At 43.8% G+C, this 25,266-nt stretch overlaps 1 long non-coding RNA gene across 1 annotated transcript in view; it reads right to left on the reverse strand.

Annotated features, from left to right (window-relative positions):
* Positions 1-331: 331 nt before the first annotated feature.
* The window catches only part of LOC138565956 (uncharacterized), a 42,111-nt gene continuing 17,176 nt past the window's right edge, over positions 332-25,266 (reverse strand). Inside the window, exons 2-3 of the long non-coding RNA XR_011301732.1 lie at positions 3,751-3,982; positions 332-800 (exon numbers count right to left, since the gene is read on the reverse strand). This is a non-coding gene — a long non-coding RNA (uncharacterized lncRNA). The remainder of the gene's footprint in view (positions 801-3,750; positions 3,983-25,266) is intronic.

Here is a 25,266-nt window from a genome sequence, read left to right on the forward strand (position 1 = left end):
CTACCTTCTTCCTTTTAACAGGGGAATTCATACTCCTAATATTATATGTAATACACTTGAATGCTCCACCTGGTTAATGTATATCGAGTCATTCCAATCCTCAGCAATTGACGTTGTAGTATCCCATAAAATCCTCTAATGGAATCTTCTCCCTCTTTACCATAACAACCCCCAACATCCCCCCCTCCCGTTAACAAACCGGGTTGGGTCGTAGGTCCTAGTGATCCTGGAGATAACCGATCCCCATCTATGACCCTTTTCTTATCCCGAGTATGGGAAACTAGAGAGTAACTTGCACCCCTCTGTTGTGATTCAAGAAGACACATGACAATTCACAGGCATGGAAATTGCCCACTGGTCCCATCATTTAATTATTCACATGCATTAAAACCATAACCAAGTGCCTTACACCCCCTGGAACTGACAATTAAAAAAATGAAAACATCAAAAATAGAGAACTTAGTGTGTGTCAGTCCACTATCATAGCCCTATAACACCAACGGAAATACCTTATGGTGAGGACTTGTTCAGGTGTCGACTGCACTCCTTTTTCTACTTTGCTGAACGGTATCCCATTACCCTCCTCTTCGACTCCTTCCCAATGCCTCTCAGGTTTCGAGACCTCCCCTGCATCTTCAATTTGTTGTAAAACCAAACCTTCTTCCACAGTCATGATGCATCTTTGTTTGATCTCCTGTGTGAAAAGCAGTCCAAACTGAAAAGTCCAACAGTACTTTCATGACTGCTCCCATTCTTCTTTTCAGTAATGTTGCTTCTGCTTGTGTTGCTTGTCCAAGATCCTGAAACAAAAGGACATTTACTCCATTTATGGTAATTTGACCCGCCTCACGGGCTGCACGCAGGATACTTTCTTTCTGGCCATAAGAAGTGAGCCCTGCCAAGACATCCCTCGTGCATCAGACTCTGTCCTCTGCAGGCCCATTTGATGAATCTGATCAATGCCAATCTCTGTCAGTGACTAGTTCACCAAAACAGTGTTGTATTGTTTGTTTCAGGAGCCCTTCTCAGCTGAATATTTGACCAACAGGGCTGATTTTCCGGGTCCTCGCATTCAATCGACAAATTTTACGCTAAGTTTGACACCTGCTTCAAAGCCTCTTCCGTCTTCCCCTGTATCATCTACAACATCCTGTAGTGCCTGCTCAGTGGTATCTATGCGCTCCTCAATTTTACCTCATTCCACTTTTAACTCCTGTGTCAATCAGTTAATCTATTCCTTTAATTCCCCAAACAGGTTTTGAAACAAGGTTGAAATTGTCTCTTGGAAATCATTGAAACACGGAATCAGATCATCTTTGCACGCCCGTCAGTTTGTGAGTGATACACTGAAGTTCTGTGGGTTTTGATCTGTAGAACCTGTTTTACTTCTGACATAAGCCGGCTCATGAAAGTGGTTCCCTGATCGGTCAGGATTTCTTTAGGAAAACCCACCTGGGACAAGACAGGAAGGAAGAAGATGTTGAGGATCTGTATTATTAGATCTCATTGTGAAAGCCCCTGGATATTTTGTGGCATAATCGACTATCACTAAGATATATCTATTTCCTAACTTGGAAGGTTCCAGAGGACCAACAATGTCCATTCCTATTCTTGAAAAAGGGAAATCAATAACTGGGAGAGGTTGTAAAGGGATTGGAGGGGAAGTATGTGTGGTGGTTTTCTGACAAAGAGGACATGTCAGAACAAAGTTTTTAACTCCTGTATAAACTCTTGCCCATTAAAACTGGCTCACTATTTTCCCCTATGTCTTAGCAGTTCCCAAATGTCCGGCCGTAAAATGGGCGTGTGCAGTTTCCAGAACCATTCTCCTGTTACTGCGTGGAACTACAATTTGAGAACAGGGTGTTCCCTCCGGACCAGTATCAAGTCTATATAGCAAACTGTATCTAATGAAAAATAACAGACCGTCCCTTACTATTCCTTCTTGCTCAGAGATCATTTTGAGGAAGGCCTGTACCAACATTGTGTCATTACGTTGTCCAAAGGCCAAGTCGGGATGGTTTCTGTTTCATCTTCATTGATTGAAGGTATTACTACCCCAGGAGCTGTTACTGGGTCTATGTCTGCCGCCCCAAACCCTTTGGATCCTCTATCCGTGTATTCTGCCTCAAGTCATTCTACCATCTTGGGGAACATAGCTCTCTCCAAAATGCCTTGATCTATTTTGTCCCTGGTGTTAAGGTGATATGTTTGTTATTTTGTATTAGTATCTTAACATCCCCTCTAAAATATGGGTCTATAACACCAGCCATCACATCTAGGCCATAGTTCCAAGCCATCCAAGACTTTAAGGCTAACCTGATGTAAGTCCCAGAGAGGGGTATTACTACTAAGTCTGCTGGTATCAATTGTCCTTCCCAGGTTCCAAGGTTGTTTGCCCACAACTGGAGGGATCAAAGCCTATTGATTCCTTAGTGGCTACCGATGGATTACCGGCACTCTCACTAAGTTTGGTAAAGCAAAGGGTCCCCCATTTTGTGTCAACCAGGTCTGATCTCACTCCTGACACTATATGTAAGGGTGTAGCAGTAAGGCTCGGACACAGAGTTTGTTTACTGGAACAGCTTCTTTCTAAATCTACCTGCTTCTAGTCTCCGCCCTTTTCAAATCATCCAGAACAGGACTGCAAGACTTGTCCTTGGCCTCAAGCCCTGAGATCGTATCTCTCCAGCCCTGAAATCTCTTCATTGACTCCCAGTGGCTGCAAGGATTAAATCCAATAGCCTTTCCATTATTCACAAGGCTTTCTGGGGCCTGGGTCCAAAATACCTTCAACTCTCCCTCCGTAAATACCTTCCTTCGCTCCTCCACCTCCAACTCCCTCAGGGTCAGTTGCTTCTCAAAGAAACGAGCTGGGGGTAGATCTCTGTCTTCGGCTGGGGCCTCCATCTGCAACAGCCTCCCTGCCACCCTGAACATTAGGAGAACCATCTCTGGTTCCGGAAGCACCTTAAGACCTTCCTCTTTGCTTCTGCTTACTCTCCTCCTCTCCCCTGCTGATCTGTTCTGCTTTGGCATCGTGCACCCGGTTACCCTCTGATTTCAGGCCCAGGTACTTTCCCACCCTGCCACTCACTCGCACTGGCTCCTGCCAAGCCTTGCACTTGGGACTGTATCTGTAAAGCTAGAGTCCCCCCGCCTAGAGCACTTCCACTTGTTGTTTTTATTCATTTGTTTAGCACTTTTCATTTCTCCCCTCCCCCCTGCACTTTCCTCCTTGCCCCTCCTCTGCACTTGCACGTTATCAATGTCACTGGGCCTAGTAAGATCATTGTCTTTGTTCTCCCTTGTTCCCCTCCCTTGCCTCGCTGCACTCTGAAACACTTGTGTCTGAGCGCGATACAAATAAAATATCAATATCATAGGTGCCCTGTTTCGAGTCCTAAACCTGTATTCAGCACAAAAGTGGGTTGGTAAACATTCCTTTCTGTCCCTAATGCTAAGAGGGGTTTCCCTGCCTCAAAGAAAACTAATGGCAATGTCAGGATGTCAAATAGTTATTCACTGCCATGTCCAAAAGCCCTACTACTAACCCTAACACTCTTAACCTAAATCTAATGTACATGGATTTGATCTCAACTAAGGGAATAGTATAGAACGGTTTTCATCAAGAAAAAGTTCCAGGGGGGCGTGGCTGAGCTCCGGGAACGATGGCCGCCTAAGAGTACTGCTCCGCCTCATATGTACATAAAATATGCTTTAAGTCCCTATTATTTAATACAAACTTACCTTTTCAAGTGCGTCCCGTCCCTCAACAGCTGTTCCGCGTGGTTGAAGGAGTCCTGGCCGCGGTCCGCACCCTGAGAAAGCATTTTGTTGTGCCGCGCCGTGCTCCGTTATCGGGCTCCAGGCTTCTAAGGAACGCGCGCCGCCCCTCGTGTGGAGAGGTGCGATGTCGCGTCCCAAGTGACGTGCCGACTTGGGCCTGGTTTCGCGGGCCCAGGATCCTGAACGGCGCCACCTGTGGCAGACAATATAAAAGAAAAAATAAATAAATAAATAGACTTCAGAAGCTTTATTTGCACGACATAAGAAGGAAGATTCACAGGAGCTGATACAAGCAAAGACTTAGGAAACTAAGGAAAAATTTAAAATTAAAAAAGGTGAGAGGATAAGAAGAAGAAGAAGAAGAAAGGGGGAATGACAGGTAACACCCCATATAAACAAGTTTAAAAAAAAAGAATATTAATATATTGTTATATTAAATATTAAGTAAAGAAGTTAAAGGTTATAACTGAATTAAACAGAGGATTACTAATGCATGGCATGTATCAATAACTCCCAACCATCTTGCATCCTCACCTATAGTATTTATAACATTCACCTCAAGTTCTATCCTTCACATCTCTGTCAACGTGCTCCTTTCATTACCATATACTGGGCCTCATTAAGACCCAGGCGTTAAGGGGTTAACGGCGCCGCAAAAAGTGTCAGCGCCGTTAAACCCTTAACGCCTTACTACGAGGTCCCTTTGCGGGACCCGACCTTAACGGCTGGTTTAGACCAGCCGTTAAAGTAGGTGCCCGCAAAGGGACTCTCGACGTAAGTACGGTACCGCAATTTGCGGTATCGTACTTACCGCCTTCCCCATTCCTATTATACACTATGGGGCAAAAATGGGAATGGGGAAGGGCCATGGTGGCATGGGGAATTACCGCCCCGCCAACCTTGGAATGGGGTGGTAATTCCCCATTCCGCCATGGTGGACTCCGGCACCGACCATGGCGCTAATAGCACCATGTTTTCCGCCGGAGTCCTAATGAGGCCCACTGTGTTAGCTGACTGCTTCTGGATTCCATATTTCTGAAATAATTATTAGATCTCTTCACTCTTCCAAGAATCCACAGTCTGAGCCTTATTATTTTCTGCACGTCTAAGGCTCCTTTCGCTAGAGAATGACAGTAAAAATAATATGGATCTAATAATTGCAGACTAGGAGTGAACATAATTAAATAGAGATCTACGAGTTGTTCACACAACTGGACGTAAGGTGTATATTATCCCAGCATACACCGATTTTCATACCTTTGCTCAAGTCGCTCTTCCAATAAATCTTTATCAATAACTGTCAGCAATGGCTGCTAACAAAGCAAATCAAAAAAATGCATCCTCAGCAAAGGACGCCACCTCCTCTGCATCTAATCTTAAAAGACCTAAAAGTGACTTACCACCTCCACTAGGCATCTCTGATCCTGCTATCGAAGCCATTCTTGCGGAAATTAGAGCACTTAAACCCTTTATTGAGACTACAAATGCTAAGCTACAGCAGTTAGATGATAGATGGGCGTTAATAACAGAGTGGAAGAATTAGAAAAAAGAGTTGGGGATACTGAAGATCTATCCCCTAGAGTTATACAACTAGAAAAAGTCCATCAAAGACCTCCAGAGGCATAATGAAGATTTGGAAAATCGCAGCAGGTGCAACAACCTACGCATATCAGGTCTGCCAGAAGGGTCTGAAGGCATTGACCCCATTGCTTTTCTACAATAATTCCTACCAGCCATTCTACATTTGCCCTTGGAAACAACATTCAACATACAGAGGGCTCATAGAATAGGTCAAACTTCAGTATCTAGCACTTCTTGTCCATTACTCAGATCTCTCATATTTTATCTACTGGAATACTCACAACCACAACTTATTTTATCCACATCTAAAGAGCGCAAATCCCTCATATGGCATGGCAGCAAGTTATTCATCTCACAGGATGTTAACCAAAGCTCAAAGAAGAAAAGTTTTCTTATCGTTTCGTCCCGCTCTAAAGCAGCTAAATATCCACTATGGATTACAGCATCCATGCTCCTTTAAGGTGACACATGAAGGACGTACAGCTGTTTTTGATGATCCAGCAGATCTAAGGGCCTTTATCCAATCCATAAAAAGTGACATCATGGACACATCCTCTCCTGCACATGCATCAACTTCATCTGTTACTTCATCTGTTACTTCATCTGTTACTTGAGCTATTGATCTACTAACATATGTAGGTTTTCTTCCTTTTATTTTATTATATACTTAATGCAATCTTTATCAAATTACGTCAATAGATAGAGGCGGATGCTCTTGTGGTGTCCCTCTTCCACTGATGGTCATTCCTTTTCCGTTTGATGACCCAGTTGGTGCTACCTATCCCTGTTATATCTTTCATCCCAGGTCCTTCTCCTATGTCCTGTTTGGTATTTAAAATCACTTGTAGGTCATGGCCAAAACATCTACAATCTGAGACCAATCTCCCTTCTCCCTTCCCTGATCCTCAATGTGTTATCCTTATATGTCTCAGTTTGGGTATATATTTTTCAAACCACTTTATTATTAATCCGGTTCTGGGTTTTCATTACAGCTATATGAGGCATGTTTATCATTATATATATGTCTAAATGATTTTCAAGTGTATTACATGGAACATCAAAGGATGTAAGAATCCCATAAAAAGATGCACAATTAAATCTCACCTTAACAAAATTAAGCCATCAGTTTCTTGTCTACAAGACACCCATCTATCCATCAAAGAGACAATGAAGCTTAAAGCTCTTTGGGTAAAGGAGGTTATCTCCAGTCCAGCCATAGCAAATAAAAAATGGAGTTGCCATATTAATAAGCAAGAAACAACCCTATAAAATCATAGATCAAGATGCTGACACCAATGGTAGATGAGTATGGGTAAAACCTTTAATTGACTCTACTCCAGTTTCAATCCTTAACATATATGGTCCCACCTTACCAGATGCCTCCTTTTGGATCTCTATCAAACAAATGATACTCAAAAACAACTTTACCAACTTGATAATGTGCAGAGATGTCAACCAGGTCCTTGATCCATTTTTAGACCGAAAGTCCAGGTGCATGTTTAATTCAAACAAAACCTATAAGTCCTTTTTAAATTGTCTAGCAGAAACGGGACTAATTGATACATGGAGACTTTCCCATCCTACACATTTAGACTACACTTTCCATTCAACTCCGCAACACTCTATCACGTCTGGATTATATTTTTGCTATTAAGACCCTTTCCGGATCTATTGTAGACTCTAAAATTTCTAACATTATCATATCAGATCATGCACATGTAATTACATTCTTCTCCCTAGCAGAAGTAAATAAAACTGCGAGTAGATGGAAACTTAATCATTTCTTTCTACAAGACCCACAGACTATTGAATCCATTAAACTATTTATCCAACAATATTTCAATAATAACAAAGACAGTGATACTTCAGTTGTTAATAACTGGGATGCGTTCAAAGCAGCTTTAATAGGTCATATCATGGCCCTTTCTGGTAGAAACAAGAAACTAAGTAAAAAACACCTAGATAACCTTTATGTCCAACTTACTCAAGCAGAGCAACGCTACTATTCAGACTCTAGTATGCTTAACCTTCAGCTGGTAATAAAGTTACATTTCATAATCAATAAAGAAATAACAGAGCTAGCAGCAGGAATAATACTTAAATACAAAACTAAGACATATCAAACATCAAATAAAGCGGGAAAAATTCTTGCCTCTTACTTAAAAGCAAAAAAGGAAACATTTCTTATATCCCATATTGAGGATAATCAGGGGAAATCTTATCGCTCCGAAGAAATACTGGATTGTTTCAGAAAATTCTATAGTGATCTTTATACCCCAGAATGTTCTATTCCGAATGAAAATATCGATTCCTTTCTTAATAATATCAGTCGAACATCATATCCTGAAACAGACCTTTCTCACCTTGATAATGATATAACATCCTCAGAGATAGCAAAGGCCATTCACGGCCTTGGAAAAGGAAAAGCACCCGGCCCCGATGGACTTTCCACAGAATTCTATACCAAGTTATCTGATGTATTAACCCCAAAACTCAAAACCCTATTCTCACACTTTATTGCCCAAAAAACCTCTTCTGGATCTTTTTCAGAAGCTTTACTTATTATATTCCCCAAACCTGACAAAGTCCCTACACTACCTGGTAACTATTGACCCATCTCCTTTATTAATATCGAAAGTAACATTTTTGCAAAAATACTCGCTAATAGAATTGAATCCTCACTTCCAATTCTAGTTAAGGCAGATCAAACAGGATATGTGAAGGGTCGCAACATTTCCTCTAACTCTAGACTGCTACTCAATGCCATTAACATAGCAGCCAAAGATAAAAAAGATTGACAAGGATATGTTGCCATTGCTTTGGATGCGGAAAAGGCTTTTGACCGTGTGGATTGGAACTTTATGTTTCAAACCCTTCGCTGGCACGGTTGTGGTGACAAATTCATATCATTGGTTAAACTCCTTTAGTCATCCCCCACATCCTCAATATATTTAAATGGTCAAACATCCTCCTTCTTTCCTTTGCTCAGGGGTACAAGACAGGGCTCCCCCTTTTCATCATTACTATATATTCTTTCATTAGAACCGTTATTGGAATTAATAAGATCCAACAAAAATATCCCTGGGATTCAAGTAGGAGCCTCATGTACCATAATTCCAGCATATGCAGATGACATCCTTATTCTAATTAAAAACCCCAAACATCACTTACCTAATCTCCTCAATGCTTTATCAGAATGTGGGCAAGTATCAGGATACAAATTAAATAGACAGAAATCAGAAATTATGCCCTTAAATCCGTACTGCTTCAAACATGACATTGAGATTTTCGGCCTTAAATGGTGTAATAGTTCCATTAAATACCTGGGTATTCGGTTTGCCCCTACAATTATTGATACCATCAAGCTTAATACTAAGATATTACTGGACACTCTTAAAGATTTAACATCCAAATGGTCCCCCCTTTACCTCTCTTGGTGGGGGCGATTGGACACAATAAAAATGATGTTGTCCCCTGTTGTACTATACTACCTTCAGCTTCTTTCTGTTCCATTATCTCTTTCCTTTTTCAAATCTATATATTCCATTCTACTTAACTTTCTTTGGGGAACTAGGAAAAGTAAAAGAATTGCGCTAACCAAACTTAAAGCACTGTATGAAATGGGTGGTGTCAGATTCCCAGACTTTAAGCTATACCATTCCGCATTTCTCATAAAGCAATCCCGTCACTGGTTCGCTGATCCTGAAATCTCGGATACTCCTACTTGGTGTACATTAGAAAAAAACTCAGTTTATCCAGATAACATTACAGATCATATATATAGATTTTCAAACATACCTCCATGAGCATCTTAGACCCTATAAAAGCATCCCTAACAGCCCTACAATCCTTTCTCTTCCCATATACCAAAACACCCAATAAGTACCTTTCCCCTTTGTTATGGCACAACAAGAATATATTTATTAACAACAGGGTCCTAAATCGTAAGCCATGGATTAAAAAAGGAATTAGATTCATCCAACAAATTATGGATGGTTCTTCTATTCTTTCCTTTCAACAAGTTTCATCCAAATTTGCTATCCCTAAAGCTGATTTTCAGTACTATAATCAGTTAATTAACTCCTGCCTATATGCTCTTAATCACTTTTCTAATGAAATGTTGTCTCCTGATGCCCATAGATTATTACAGATCACCATGACATGCGAACTGAGAGCCTCTAAAATGTATGCCATGCTCACTTCAACATTTGATGTTTGCTCAATACGTCTTAAATGGGAAAATGATTTAGGGTGTAACTTTGAGGATCAAATCTGGATCCGTTTGTTTTCTAAAATTAAACACTTATCGGTTTCATCTAACATCACACAACATTATTTCTTTTTCATTCATAGAGCATTTATTAGTCACGCTAAATTAGCAAAGGCCAACTCTAATCACGATGCTAAATGTTGGTCATGTGGCTTGTCTCCCGCCTCATATATGCACATGTTCTTTGAATGCCCATATATCTTCAGATTTTGGCAGGACATATGGAAGTTCGTTATGCATATTTTTTCGGTTGATGTTCCGCTATCCTCTATTAATGTTTTCTTAGGAAGTCTAGCAATAACTACATATATATCTCCTGACTCAACTAGACTATATGATTTATTAATCTCTATTGCTATGAAATGTATCACAGCCAACTGGAAAGACTTCCAATCTCTTTCTGCCAGAGGATGGTGGAACTCCATTTGTCATATTCAAAAAATGGAACTGTGCATGGCAGAAAATCACAATACTATTCCTAAATATAATGCTAAATGGTATTTTTTCATCCGCTATCTTAACTGTTTCAATGCTACTGCTCATGGATCGTGAACTCCTATACTCATACATTTTTTTTTAGCTATGTGATCTTTCCTTTATTCAAATGCATGTTATGTATTTTGATTATAGTGGTAAGAAAAGTTTGATTAAATAATGTAATATACCCACCCCCCCACCCTCCTTCCCTCTTTCTCTCGTATGTCGTTGTCTGTCTATTTTGTTTGTCTCCCCATTTGTCCACTTTTATTTCCCCAATCTATTAATTGCAGACTGATTACTAAATTTAATGTTACATTCATACTACTTTTATCTATTATGCAAGTTAAAATATGTGTTATTTTCCAATCTGTTTAATGCATGATTTTGGTTTTGATTGATTTCTTCGTTGGTTAATTATTGTCAACTTCTGTTCACTTTCTATTTAAACACAAACTCTTCTCTAAGTCTGTAAATTATATGATATGTATCATCATTATTACCTTAAACAATAAAAATCGTTAAAATAAAAAGTTCCAAATGTCTCTGGGGGTTTTAAACAAATGTTCTTTCCAAAAGAAAAATGTTGCCATATCCAGGGAATGGCTCCTTTCCCCCTCCACTTTATTCCACTTAACTGACCAGGAGGTCATCTCCATATTATGTGGCTTTTCTTAAAAGTTCATAACAGTCTCACAGATAAAGTTCACCTCAGCCTTTGGCTCTCAACAGTGTGCGTGTCTCGGACTCACCAGACAGCAGTGGGCCAGTTTGGTGTCCTCTCCTGCCAAGCATATGCATCGTCTCTCTTTATCTCCTTGGCTCTCAGGGTCCCAGACCATCTTAACATCTGGCTCTTTTATGGGTGCAGGACCCAGACTCACAGTCCTGAATCATAATAGCTTGGTTCACTCTCCTGCCAAGCATAGGATTCTACCTCCCTTGTGGTTCGGGTCCCAGACCCCCTTATTCTCTTGCTTCCTTTTGGGTGTGGATCCCAGACTCAAAGTTCTGAATTGTGAGTGCTTGGTTTACTCTCCTGCCAAGCATAGGATTTAATCTCCCTTGTGGTTGGGGTCCTGGACCCTCTTATACTTGTGCTTTCATATGGGTGCAGGTCCCAGACTCAAAGTTCTGAATTGTGAGTGCTTGGTTTACTCTCCTGCCAAGCACAGGATTTTATTTCCCTTTTTGCTTGGTGTCAGAGACCCTCTTATTGTTGTGCATTCATGTGGGTGCGGGCCTCAGACTCGCAATACAGCAACAGAATTACTTATTTTACTCTCCTGCCAAGTATGTGTGGCCTTTTTGCCCTGCTACTCATTAGGGTCCCAGACCCTCTTGTTCTGTGTTTCTCATGGGGGTGGGCGTCCCTGACTCGCATGCTGCTTTTAGGGTCCCCGACCCTTCTAAAATGCTCACCGTACCTCTCACCAGGCTACCCCAGACCTCCAGCCTATTTCGGTATGCCTTCATACCTGTGCTCTTGGTTCGCATCTCCCGAGGAATGGGGCTTTTCTGCATCAATCCAGTAGCAGATGGAGACTTAGTTTCATGGTTTTTCCTTTCACTGCCTTTGGCGTCTTTCTCTGAGCGGCCCTGCTCCACTTTGCAGCTCTCTGGTTTGGTTGACATCCAGAGGTTGATTCGGATACTTGTTTGCACCATCTCTTCTTCGTGGCCTACCAGCGGTGTACCTCTGCCCTCCGTGCATGGCGTCTTCCTCCGTGTGTGGCGTCTTCCCCTTTTCTACTGGGCTTGCTGGTGCGGTTCTTGTTGTTCCTTGTCAGTGGCAAGCTGCTCTCACCTTTCCTCCACAGAGGGCAACTCTATCCTTGTGTCCCAGTTGACAGGGATTTGAATTACTGCACTTCCCTGTTGGGTTCTTCTGGACCAATCAAATATTGTGGAAGACTAGACCATTCACTCTGGTTCTCAGGAGTGATCTGCACCTCCTGGACATCTTCACAGTGCTTGGGTAATCTTTATATCGAAAACCAATAATGTCTCCTGGTATTCTAGTCAGGTTTGAGTTATTAGGCTGACTGACTCTACAACAAAAGATGTTGGTCCTATTTGAAGATAGGAAAGAAAGTCTGGTCTTCAGTAGAGAGGGGGTTGGAGATAAAGCAGGATTATACCATGTTCTCTGCGAATGGCCGTCCTTAATCCCATAAGGGGTTTCCTCCTCCATGTGATTCACCCCCTGTGTACAACTCCCAGGGGGACTATTGTACTGTGGATGCACCGGCCTGGCCACCTGGGCAAGGGCTCCCCCTACAAGGGACAACATCCATAGTTTCGGCACAGCAATCAATCAGAACCTAAATCGTATTGCCCGATATGACTGGTAGAGATGCCACTAGTAAAATAATTGGGTGATTGGTGTTTTCCAGACATATGGACTGGGGAAATGCACCCACAGACCACATTTCAGTTGTGTTGTGCCCCATGGTCGCCTACAGACCAATTTAGAATTGTATTGTGCCCTATGGTCGCCCACAGACCACATTTCAGTAGTGTTGTGCCCCTTGGTCAAATTGCTCTTTTGTGATATTGACTGCCCCAAACTGCCCTGATTTACTTTGTGATCTGACCAACAGCGTTTTTGCCCACCTACCTGTACATCTCTTGTTTACCAATGCAGCCCCCTAGCCCACACCCCAAAGCGCCTACATACCTCCCTTCCACTTTTTCCATCTTTCTCACATCCCTCTCCTTTCTGGCCACCTGCAACATGCTGCATGCGCACCCAGACCAACATGCCCACCTTTGCCCTACCCCACCATCTGATCTCATACACAACACACCGTCATATGCACTCCATCCCACATTCAACCTCCTTACCGATCCGGTCGGACACCACCCACTCCACCTCAGGCTCTGTAGACTAAGAACTCGCACCAAACACCTCCTTACTCTCCGCAGTACTCCACACTCCACACTCCTTAGGAACTACAGACTTAGCTCTCGCACCCATACTTCAGCCGCCCAGACTTCCTTCCCTGACCACGCTCACTACCTTAGCTCGCATCACACTGCATGTGCCACGCCCAAGCCTCACACACCCAAATTCACACCGCCCTCCCCCAGCACCACCAACACACACACTCTACATCCAAACTTAAGATGCGCTCTCATCAACGCGCGCTCTGTCCATGCCCATGCCATTGAAATCACTGACCTTATCACCACCCACAATCTCGACATACTTGCCATTTCCGAAACCTGGCTCCATGAAGCCTCCAGTCCTTCCATTCACCTCGCTCTCCCTGAAAACTATACCATCCTTAGACAGGACCGTAAAAACTTAAAAATTGGTGGCGGCGTCGCCCTCATCTTTAAGGACACCCTCGCCATAAGAATGTGTAATCAACAATGGGACAATAACGCCGATCTCCTCACTGCCAAACTAGCCCTTTCACCTAATTGCACCATAAACTTCTTTATCACCTACAGACCACCAGGATCTCCCCTTGACTACCAAAAGCAACTCCTCCAAAACATAGGCAACAACCTCAAAAGCACCACCAAAAGCATCCTTCTAGGGGACATTAATCTTGGCTTAGCTGACCCGAAGGACAAAGCAGCCGCAAATTTAGCCAAAGAATGATCTAACATGGGGTTCGAACACAAAATTACTGCACCCACTCACAGCAAAGGCAGATCCATTGACTGGCTAGCTGATCACAACTGCTCATCTGCAATTACCTCCATCTCAGCCCTTCCTTGGACGGACCATCACCTCATCCAATTCACCATTCCTACCACGCCCACTCATAAAACCTTAACTCATGCCCCACCCGCTAAAGTAAGAAGCTCCAAAAAACTCACTGCTGCCAACCTCGCCCCTCTCCTTGATACCCCGCAACTCAAGCATCCATTCCCCCTTGACCCTACATCTCTAGCCAACATCTACTCCAGCACACTCACTCAAGCCATCGATTTCATTGCCCCGCTAGAAGAAAAAAAAGGGAAAAAATCAATACACTGCAATTCCTGGTTCACTGAAGAACTATCCGTCCTACGCACTAAGAAACGCAAAGCCCTATCCAGGTGGCAAGCAGCGCCTAACCAATCCTCGCTTAATGACTTTAAAGAGATCTCTCTGACCTACAAAAAAGCCATATTCCTTGCTAAATCCGAATCCTACAACCAGAGAATCACTAATGCCAGTTCCAAATCAAGAGAAATTTTCTCCATATTCAAAGAACTCACCACACCAGCCTCCAGCCCAGACGAAATCATCAAGGATGAAGCATGGTGTACAGGCATCCAGGCTGCTCTCCTCAACAAAGTTAAATTACTCCAAGACAAAATAGCCTCCCAACGCAAAGCTCTCAACACCCCCACCTGCCCGCCCATACCTCTCACCTACAACTCTCCTTCACAAACACACCTTTTTGCCTTCAGAGAAGTCTCAGAGACGGAAGTCAAGGACCTCCTTAAAAAACTCAAACCCTCCACATGCAAAGGGGATATCTGCCCACCCTCCGTAATCAAAGAGTGCGCAGAATACCTCACCCCCATCATCACGGCTTTTATCAATGCCTCTTTCGCATCTGGAAGTGTACCACAATGCCTAAAAGAAGCCTGGGTCCGCCCGCTCTAAAAAAAACCCTCTCTCGATCCTTCCTCCCCTAACAACTATCGCCCCATCACCACCGTCCCCTTTCTCCTTAAAATCCTAGACAAAGCCGCACACAATCAAATCCAACACTACCTGGAAACCAACACCATCCTAGGCAAAAGACAGTCAGGTTTCCGCAAAGGCCATGGGACTGAATCTGCTCTTCTAGATTTAAAAAATCAAATTACTAAAATAATGGACACAGGCAAACCTGCCCTCCTCCTCCTACTCGACCTTTCTGCAGCATTCGATCTGGTCGACCACAGCATTCTCACATCGCACCTCTCCAATGCTGCACACTTCTCTCACAAGGCTACCACGTGGATCACATCCTTCCTTGAAGGCAGGGCCATGAAAGTGTACTCTGACCAGGATAGCGCCCCCCCCACCACTATCAATTGTGGAGTCCCACAAGGGTCCTGCACCGCACCGACCCTCTACAACCTATTCACCAAACGCCTCTTTGACTTACTGGACTCCCTCAACATAGCGTACACCAACTACGCTGATGACACGCAGGTCCTCCTCCCCCTCTCTGGAGACTACGACCTTGACTCAGAAGCCCTCCTCAAAATCTACTCGACTATCCAAACATGAATGGCTATCAATTGTCTCTGCCTAAACGGAGACAAAACCGAAATCATCATCTTAGCCCCTAACGAAACTCTAACCAAACTCAGCCCCGATTATTCGCACATGATCATCGACAGTATTAGCATACCTGTCTCCTCTGCCGTCAAGACCTTAGGAGTCTACATTGACGCGACACTCTCAATGACAAGACAAACCAGCGCCATTGCCTCAGCTTCTGCTCTGACTACCAAACTCATCTACGCCATAAAACCCTACCTCACCACGCCCAACTGCCGCTCCATAGCCAGAGCTACAATAGGAGCCAGATTGGACTACTGTAACGCCCTCCTGGCAGGCACCTCGTCAAAAAACCTAAACGGGCTCCAAATAGTGCAAAACAATGCCCTCCGTGCTGCACTACACATTCCCAAAACTGACCATATCTCACAGGCCAGAAGACGCGTCCACTGGCTCCCAGTCAAGGAAAGGATCAACTTTAAAATCCTCACCCTCACACACAAATGCATCAACCACACAGCACCCCCCTACCTATCTGAAACTATAACCAAGAACTCCTCCATCCGCCCCAGAAGAAGTCATCACGCCAACCAACTCCAAGTACCCACTGTAAAAAGAGCCAAAGCCGGCGGCATTGGCTTCCCTCACATAGCACCTAAGCTCTGGAATGCCCTCCCCAACTCGCTCAGAGCAGAACCATCTCTGTATCTCTTTCGCAAATCCCTCAAAACCACGCTATTCAACTAACTCCACCTTCCCTTCACCCACTTCAGCTCGCACACATCTAATACGAAAAGTGTTCGACACAAAATGCTTCCTGTAATGAAAATTGCTTTGTAACCATCTTCCTTCCATTGTAACCAGACTATGTATGTATTCATGTAACAGCGCCACGATGCCCCCGGGCTGACGTGCGCTTTAAATAAATCTGAATAAATAAATAAATAAATAAATAAATAGTAAAAACATTTTGATCCCTGGGAGTTTTTTAAGCAGGGTTTGGTACAAAGGAGGAGGCTTTCAACGTTTATCTATTAGTTGCTAAATATCGCTACCTGTGTATGACATTCATGGACGTCTCATTTGCCTTTCGCCCAATTAACAGCACAGACCTGTGGTAGGTCCTAGAGCAGTTGTAGATAACTTCTCATCTCTTGGCCATGCTCAAGTTACTTCACCACCAGACCGAGGCCTTTGTGGGTTACAGCCTGGAAGATGAATGCACAGAGTTCATTAAGATCACAAGAGGGGGTATATTATGGCAACCCTTTTATTCAAACCATATGCCAATGCCCTGGTGGCTGAGCTAAAAGCTTCTGAGACAGACATTCTATCTGTGATAGGGGAGTCAGTCCCCTTTATTAAATTACACGGATGGCACAGTGCTTATTGCTAGAACACCCACAGCCCTTCAGGCACTAATGAACAAATACACCAATTTCATGTCATTGAGAGGCCTGATAGTTAAGTTAGCGAAGTCAAAGGTACTGTTTGTCCAAAAAGGTGCCAAACTGCAGTGTGTCAGGAAAAGTAGTTATTAAGGTGTTGGTTTTTCCTTCAACTGGCGTGGGATATACTACATCACCAAACAAATTCAATTGATGGCACAAGTGTGTGTTGCAATTTTTAGCTTGAGCAATGTTATGGTGCGCAATTCTATTGGCCCAATCAAATAGATTTACGATGCAAAACCTATAGCTATTGTTATGCCTGGATATGGAAATTGAAGCTTCGAGGACGTCTTAAAGCATGCAACAAAAGGAGCAAAAGCATGCAACAAAAGGAGGAGGATTTTCTGTGACAATTACTGATATTACCCAACTTGGCTCCAATTTTATCGGTATCCGTAAAAATGGTCGAAAAAAAATGAACAGGAGAAAATAGGGTTTTGAATAAATGTCGATCAAGGGGAGTGGTGGTTGCAGGGGTGTCAACCCACTCACCATGATCGACATTCCGGGACTTCAGGGTTGGAGGGGTGTACCCTGCTTCCATAAAAAGGAAAGCAGGGACAAGTAAAGTAAAAAAAAAAAAACGAAAGGAGCTTGCGGCTGCGGTTCCCTTCCAGGTGCGTGCAGGGAACCAGCGTCACAGAGGGATGGCGAGGCGGCAGCGCACTTCACTGTGTGCCGCCAGAAGGTATGCAAGGGGGTAGGGGTGAGCGGGTTGCCTGAAATGACCGCTGGAGGACAAACCGAAAGTTATTTTCGAAAAAAATTACTTTCGGTTATTTCTGCTCCTGTCATTTTAGGGTTCGATTATATCATGGTAATCCAATGTTTTCTATTCACAACAACCTTTCCCACTTAACTGATGCTTTAAGATTGAGGTCAATCCCTATGTGGCTGGTACTGTGGTGTAGCCCTAATGCACTGTTGTCGCATAAAAGCTGGACAGATATACTTGCCAGGGATCACCTGTGATCTGTAAGACATTGAGGAGTTTAAACTTGGAGATGCTTTTTAATAAGCAGGGTTCTATAGCACAAAAGACTTTGGCCTCCGGTATCCTGCTGGTAAAGGGATACCGCAGAACTACCGTACCGTCTCCCCCGCCTGATATCCCGATGGTACCGGGATATTCAGAGCGATGGATGCACTCTAACTCCCCATTCCCATGGAGTCCAGCAGGACTCCAGGGGAAAAGGTTGCCGCAATCACAGGCACTGGGTTCAAGAATGACTAGACTTTTATATTCAGCACCTAGCCTAGAGTAGCTAAGAAAGAACTCAATTTTGAATTTAAGACTTGCTGTCAGGATGGAAAAAATAAACCTGGCACACCAGTGCAGTTTCTACTCACATGGAGGTGTTTATTCATAACCTTGTTTACACCGCCAAAAAGTACACCCTTTTATTGCTAACAGATGCAGCTTCAAACGAATGATAAAAACTGGGGGGTGACACTGGGAAGCCAGGCGTGCCTGCCTCCCCACGGAAGACCATTGTCCTAATTGGAATACGTGAAATAGCCCCCTAGCGGTCATAGAATATTCCACTGGTATTGAATACCAATATACTGAAAACCTATTAAAGTTGCTGCTAAAGGGTGGTGTAACAGAGTCTTGGGGCCTCATTAGGACCCTGGCGCTAAGTGTTTAACGGCGCCGTAAAAGGCTGCAGCGCCGTTAAACACTTAGCGCCTTACTACGAGGTCCCTTTGCGGGACCCGACCTGAACGGCTGGTCTAGACTAGCCGTTAAAGTAGGGACCCGCAAAGGGACCTTGGTGCTAAGTACGGTACCGCAATTTGCAGTACCGTACTCAGCGCCTTCCCCATTCCCATAGAGCCCTATGGGGCGAAAATGGGAATGGGGAAGGGCCATGGTTCAATGGGGAATTACCGCCCCGCCAACCTTGGAATGGGGTGGTAATTCCCCATTGAACCATGGAGGACCCGTTACAACACCGGCACCAACCATGGTGCTAATAGCGCCATGGTTTAGCGCTGGTGTTGTAATGAGGGCCTTGGAATTGCTTGGGGATTGTGTGCTGTTCATTCATGTGTTAGCCCTGCGATGCTACTAAGATTTACCCAAATAACCACACCCAAGATTTCAGGCCATTTCTGTGACACAGGGTTTCTCAAAAACCTCTTCCGGGAAAAAGACCAACTTCTGCTTCTTACTAGATTTAGAGGTAAGTTAACCACAATCCTCACAGAAGCCTGTTCAGGGATTGTGATTTGGCCTATAAGGGAGTACAGTATCCTACCCAGGATCGAGACATTGGGGGATGAAATAATATGAGAATATGCAAGATGGACTTTAGAGAATGCGTAGTCAATATCATGTGGTTCATCTTCCGCCAGATATCCAGCAGCCCCAGGTCCAAAATCTTTTCTTTAAGCATTTTAGTGGCTGCATTGGAATACAAGTGTGATTGGTGGGACCTATCTTATGATGGATCCCAAATCAGCTTAAAGTATCCAAAGAGAATGATCCCATCCTCAGCAAATCTTATGAGCTTGTTTATGGCTTCTAGGAGGAATACATTCTGATCCGTATTCATGCATATATGTTGGCCAGTGTCAAAGGGCTATCTTCGCCAAATACCAGGGAGCATAATATACCTGCTCTGTTTGTGGACATGCTGTTCTGAGACCCTTAAAGGGCAGTACCTATGCTGGGCTATAGGTAATCCTGAGCTCTTGGTGCCAGTGGAGACCTTCTATATCCGCAGATACATTTTATGTCTACATTTATTCTGGTCTCTCTGGAGGAGACACATGTCTTGTAGGCTAAACACCTGCAGATGTTCTGATGGGAGTTGTTTTCTTTCAGACTGTTAATATTAAGGGACAAAAGCTTAGCCATGGAGGGAGGAAACAAGTACATTCACCATGAGCTTCATCTGGCAATGTGAAAGCCTGGAGGTGGGAACCTGCTGCAGGGCTGACCTTCCACCATAGAGCTGGATCCGAACCAATGGGCCAACCAATGGGATAACCTGGCCCTGGTAAGAACCTAGTAAAGGTGTATGCAGAAATCCCAACAGAAAGGGTGGGGAGACAAGTAGAGAAAAACCCATCTGTCCAACCCCATTAAACCCCATAACAAACCACCCAAACAAGGTGCTCCTTTCCAAGAAAAAAGAAAACAGAAGACAACAAGAGCCAACCAAGCTCCCTCAGAAACCATCACAATAGTGGGAAAACACACATGTGTCCAAGTAACATATAGGACGGATAAGCACAAACAACTGTAAAGCCATCTCCTTTCCCTCTATGCCCAACAGGAAAACGTGCAGAGAAACACATTGTCAGATGACCCATTACAGTGGGTCAATTTATTTATGTATTTATTTACTTACAGTGCTTATATAGCACTTTTATCCAAAGCGCTGGACAAAGAAATATGGTAGAATTAAATGAGAATAGGTCAATTTGAGAAGTAATGATCAAGATAACAAACACAGGTCCTCATTACAAGTTGGTTGGTGCGGGTAAAATCAGCGGTAATGTGGTTGTAACAATGTTAATGCTGCATTACTGCATCGCCCAGCTATGGTTTTGGCAGTGCGGTGGAGGAAAACCTCCATTAAAATGCTGGAGGTAATTCCGCCACCTCACGGCCAAAATGCAGCCATTTCGGCAGAATTACCGTCAGCAATGATTCCGCTGAAATCCTCATGGATTCCTATGGACTCCATAAACGGAGACTAGCACTGGCATACCACCGTTTATAATCCGAAAGTAATTACGCTGTATCAACTGCCAATAACAGTAGATCAGTTTGGTGGTATTTCAGAGGATTTACCACCAAAATACCAACAAACTTGTAATGAGGCAGAAAGTTAGAAAACGTAAAGCTGAAGTATTGCATCTTGAGCCATTTTTTAACATAGATAGAGAAGGACAACAGCGAATTTCAAAAGGGTGAGATTTCCAGATTTTAGGAGCAAGGAGCTGAAAGGAGCGAAAGCGAGAAGCCGCATAAGGACGATGAGGGACGGAGAGAAAAAATTGAGAAGAGGACCAAAGATTTCAAATGGTTTTGTAAAGAGAAATCAGGGACCAGAGGTAGGCAGGGGCAAGTGCAAGGATGCATTTAAAGACTAGGAAATTAACTTCACAACGATGCTGAATTGGTAGCCATTTGAGACTGGAGCAGAAGAGTGTAAACCGAACAGTATCCTAACAGCCGAGTGCAAGATATAGCATAGAGGAAGGAAAACCTAGTTGGGCAACCTGACATGAAGTGAACGGCAGAAATACAGGCGAGAGAGGATCAAGGAATGAAGTAGAGTTTTAGTGGAAGAGAAGGTGAGCAAGTGGCACATTTTCCTAATGTTAAACATTGAAATGACAAGAATGGACCACATATGAGATTTGAGTTTGAAAGGAAAAAGAGGCCTCAAAAATGTCCCCCAAGTTCCATGCTTGAATGGATTTAGGGAGATGCAACAGAGGGGACTAGATACATACTGCCTCATCACGAGTCTGGCAGTAACCCTTAAATATGGTGGTAACGCTATTACCGCTGCATTTAAGGGACCGCTAGATCACAGGCTTGGCAGATTTGCCCCCAGGTCTCAGCTGGGGCAAATCCGCAGTGATTTTGTTGATTTTCGCCTCTAATCCTGCCAACGGTAATATTGCCGGCGGTAATAGCGCTGAGGATTCCCCATTGGGCCCAATGGGACATAGGGAATTCCCGAATAGGCCCAATGGGGTATGGGAACTTACCGTTCCACCAAACCCATGATCCGGTGCTAATAGCGACGGGGGGTTTGGCGGTTACGCTAATAGCCCCAGCAGTAATACTCCCGGGGATACTGCCCAACTCGTGATGAGGACATAGGGACAGGCAAGAAAGAACACATTTTTCGTTTTCTTAGAATGAAGGCCCAGAAAGCGGAATGACAACCAGGAGGAGAGAGCAGAGAAACCGCATGAAAGCCGATGATGAATAGAGTCAGTGAAAGTTGGAAACGAAAGAAGAATCTGGGTGTCGTCAGTGTAAAGACGTGCCTGAAATCCAAAGCTTGTAATTAGATCATGAAGAGAAGATATGTAAAGAGAGAATAAGACAGGACCAAGAACAGAGCCTGGTGGTACACTGTCGCAAAGAAGAAAGGAGTAAGAGGTGGAGCCCTTCCAGGAAACAGATAAGGAACTATTAGAAAGATAGGAAGAGAACCAGTTAAAGATAGTACCTGAAAGACCAATGGAGGAAGGAGTTGTAACAAAAGTGGGATGATCTACAGTGTCAAAAGCCACACTGAGATCAATGAGAATCCATAAACAAGAGAGTTTAAGGTGTCATGCACGACAGATGGATTCAGATAAACACAAGGAAGTGGTTTCAGTGGAAAAGCCAGACCGGTAGCCAGATTGTTGAGAAAGAAGTACATTGTGTGGGTTAAGTTGAGAAGAAAACTGTAAATGAACCAGGCATTCCAGTAGTTTAGATAAATACAGAACAAGAGAGAGCACAAAAATTAGAGGGATCCGAGGAGTCAAGAGAACGTTTTTTTGAGAAGCGGGAGGTCTGTGGATTCTTTAAGCACTGAAGGGAAGGAGCCTGAAGACAATGATAGATTGAACAGAATGGTGAGAAAAGGAAAAATTGACTTAATTTATCATTATAATTGTTCATCTATAATTTACCTAATAACAGGAGTGGTTTCTAAGTGCGGGATCGGGATTCACACCTGTGTTGCACTGTGTTGTCTTGCTTCCAAGACAAATGCATTGTCCCTGAGCTATCCTTCCTCCTTAACCAGGGAAGCTGGAAGAGGATATAAAGGAGCTGCTGTGGGATGAGTCCGTAAAATTATGGATATAACATCACCTTCAGAAATGGGTGAGAAGAGGGAGAAGGATGAACTAACTGGAGAAGGAGATGTGCAAGAAGAATCAGAAGAGCCAGAAGAGTCCATGCTGGACGATGAAACTGCAGTACTTAGAGGATCTAATGGTTTCAATCGTATTCAGAAAGAAATCGGGAAAATGTGTTGGAGAAAGATTAGATCATGTGGAAAGGAACAACAGAGGGAGTTGTCAGAAGCCTATTGAGCATGTTGAAAAACAGTTTAGGAGAGTTATCTTGAGAAGGAATGAACATAGCTCGTCTTCACTTGTTTGAGACTAGAGGTATTGGAGTTAAGGGCGGCAGAAACTAGTTGCTAATTATTAGTGGATTTAAATTTTAAGCCACAGATGTTCGGCTCTATTGGCTAGGATCCTTAAGGATTTCAAGAGAGGAGAAGCCAGAGCTGAGGAGGTCTGTCCTGAGAGGGTAGTGATGCTATCAAGCAAAGAAGTGATAGCAGAAAATAAAGAAGTATGGTAAGAATCTGCATCAGAAGGAGAGAAGTGGCTGCAATGATCAATCTGTGCTTAGATGAAAGTAGTACGTGTGGCAGAACACAGATTTTGTAGATCACAAAGCAGAGAAGTGGATGTTGAGGGTAGGCAAGGAGGGGGAGCGCGATCATGAAGGTGAAGAGATGATCAGACCAAGAAATGATCAGCCGGAGGGAAGGAGTGAGAGGAAATAGAATGAATGGAATCAAAATCGGAAGAGATAAACATTAATCAAGAACACCTCCTTTTAAATGTGTTGGAGGGGAAGGCAGTATTTTTATATTAAAGGCTGAGGCACAGGTGAACAACGTACGGCCTGCAGGCCAGTTGTGGCCCACCATGCTGTTTTGTCCGGCCCGCCAGGAACAAAGACTTTCCTAATGGAGCGCGGCCCGCATGCAGCATCAGCCACCCTCCATTAGGAAAAGTCTTTATAAGTCTTCTGTGCTGGACAAAACACTGACCCTCATTGGTCCTCATTGCACACGCACCACGTAGCTCCTATGCGTCACATAGTGTATGTGTGCTGCACCAATGGAGTGCCAACACTACGGCTGGTGTGGTCAATAAGTCTTGATGCCGGAAGGCATTTCAGCCTTGCCATGCCAGCCGTAGCAACAGAAACCTCGCCAGCATTCCAGCTAGCATGCCTTCCAGCATGTCCGGTAAGTAGGGGGTCAGGTTGGGTCTGCCTGCCTGTATTTTTTTATGTGTATGTTGAGATGCGGTGGTGGGGGAGGGTGTCGGGTCTGCCTGTGTGTGTGGTTGTGTTTGTATTTTTTTGTTTATGCTGAGATGCGGGGAGGGATTGGGGGGTCTGCCTGTATGTTTGTTTTTGTGTTCTTGTGTGTATGTTGAGAGCAGTGGTGTGGGGGGAAGTGTTGGGTCTGCCTGTATGTTTGTTTTTGTGTTTTTGTGTTTATGTTGAGATGCAGTGGGGGGTGGGGGGTTGGTGTCGGTCTGCCTGCCTGTATGGTTGATTTTGTTTTTTTGTGTTTAGGTTGAGATACAGTGGGTTGGATCTACGGGTCTGCCTGACTGTATGGTTGTGTTTGTGTTTTTGTGTTTATGTTGAGATGTGGGGTGGGGGTGGGGTCGGGTCTGCCTACCTGTATGTTTGTTTTTGTGTGTATGTTGGGATGCTGTATTGTGGGGGGAGGTGTTGGGTCTGCCTGTATGTTTGTTTTTGTGTTTATGTTGCGATGCAGTGGTGAGGGGGGGTGGGTGTCAGGTCTGTCTGCCTGTATGTTTGTTTTTGTGTTTATGTTGAGATGTGGTGGTGGGGGGGGGGGTCGGTCTGCCTGCCTGTATGTTTGTTTTTGTGTTTATTTTGAGATGTGGTGGTGGGGGGGGAATGCCTGCCTTTATGTTTGCTGTTGTGTTTTTGTGTGTATGTTGAGATGTATGGGTATGTACGCATGATGTATGCTTGTTAGTCTGTATGCTGAGATGGGGTTGTGGGGGGTTCGGGTATGCATGCATGGTGTATGCTTGTTATTCTGTATGCTGAGATGGGGGGTGGAGGGTTCGGGTCTGTATGGGTAGGTATGCTTGTGGGGGTTGAGATCTGAAGTGTACCTCTGAGGATCATCAGCAAACAGGGTTTGAACAATTGCAAATTAATGGACGTAGGTCGAGGGCCATATACGCTGCATAGAATGTGCGACGATGATGATTCAGGGGGCATTGCAAAAAGTTATTTTTGGTGGGAGGAGTCATGGATCAGAATTGTGTGCACAGAACGCTCCTGGTCCATGGTTGTGAGCAGCGCATCAGAGGTCCAGGAAACGCTGCAATGTGTCTCACTGATCAAGTATGATTGGTTCACTGTTTCATCCTGTATGATTTGCATATTTATTCTAGTGCCAATATGTCCTTTACAAAGAAAGAAATGATAAACGTCTAATGGGAAATGTGTACTACAAAATGGAAGTTTTAAATACAAATAATAAAGACCAGTACACCTCCAAATAGGTATTCTTTTTCCATCTGTCTAAGGAAAATTGGGGGTTGAAAAGGCATCCCGCCCCTCCCACATTTACTTTCGGTCCACTATAGGCAGCATGTAAGGTACGTTGGGCCCTCTGCCAAAATCAGTTGTGCACCCCTAGGCTGATGTA

The sequence above is a fragment of the Ambystoma mexicanum genome, chromosome 2p (genome assembly GCF_040938575.1).
Source record: "Ambystoma mexicanum isolate Mex_15411 chromosome 2p, UKY_AmexF1_1, whole genome shotgun sequence".
In the NCBI taxonomy this organism is placed as follows: Eukaryota; Metazoa; Chordata; class Amphibia; order Caudata; family Ambystomatidae; genus Ambystoma; species Ambystoma mexicanum.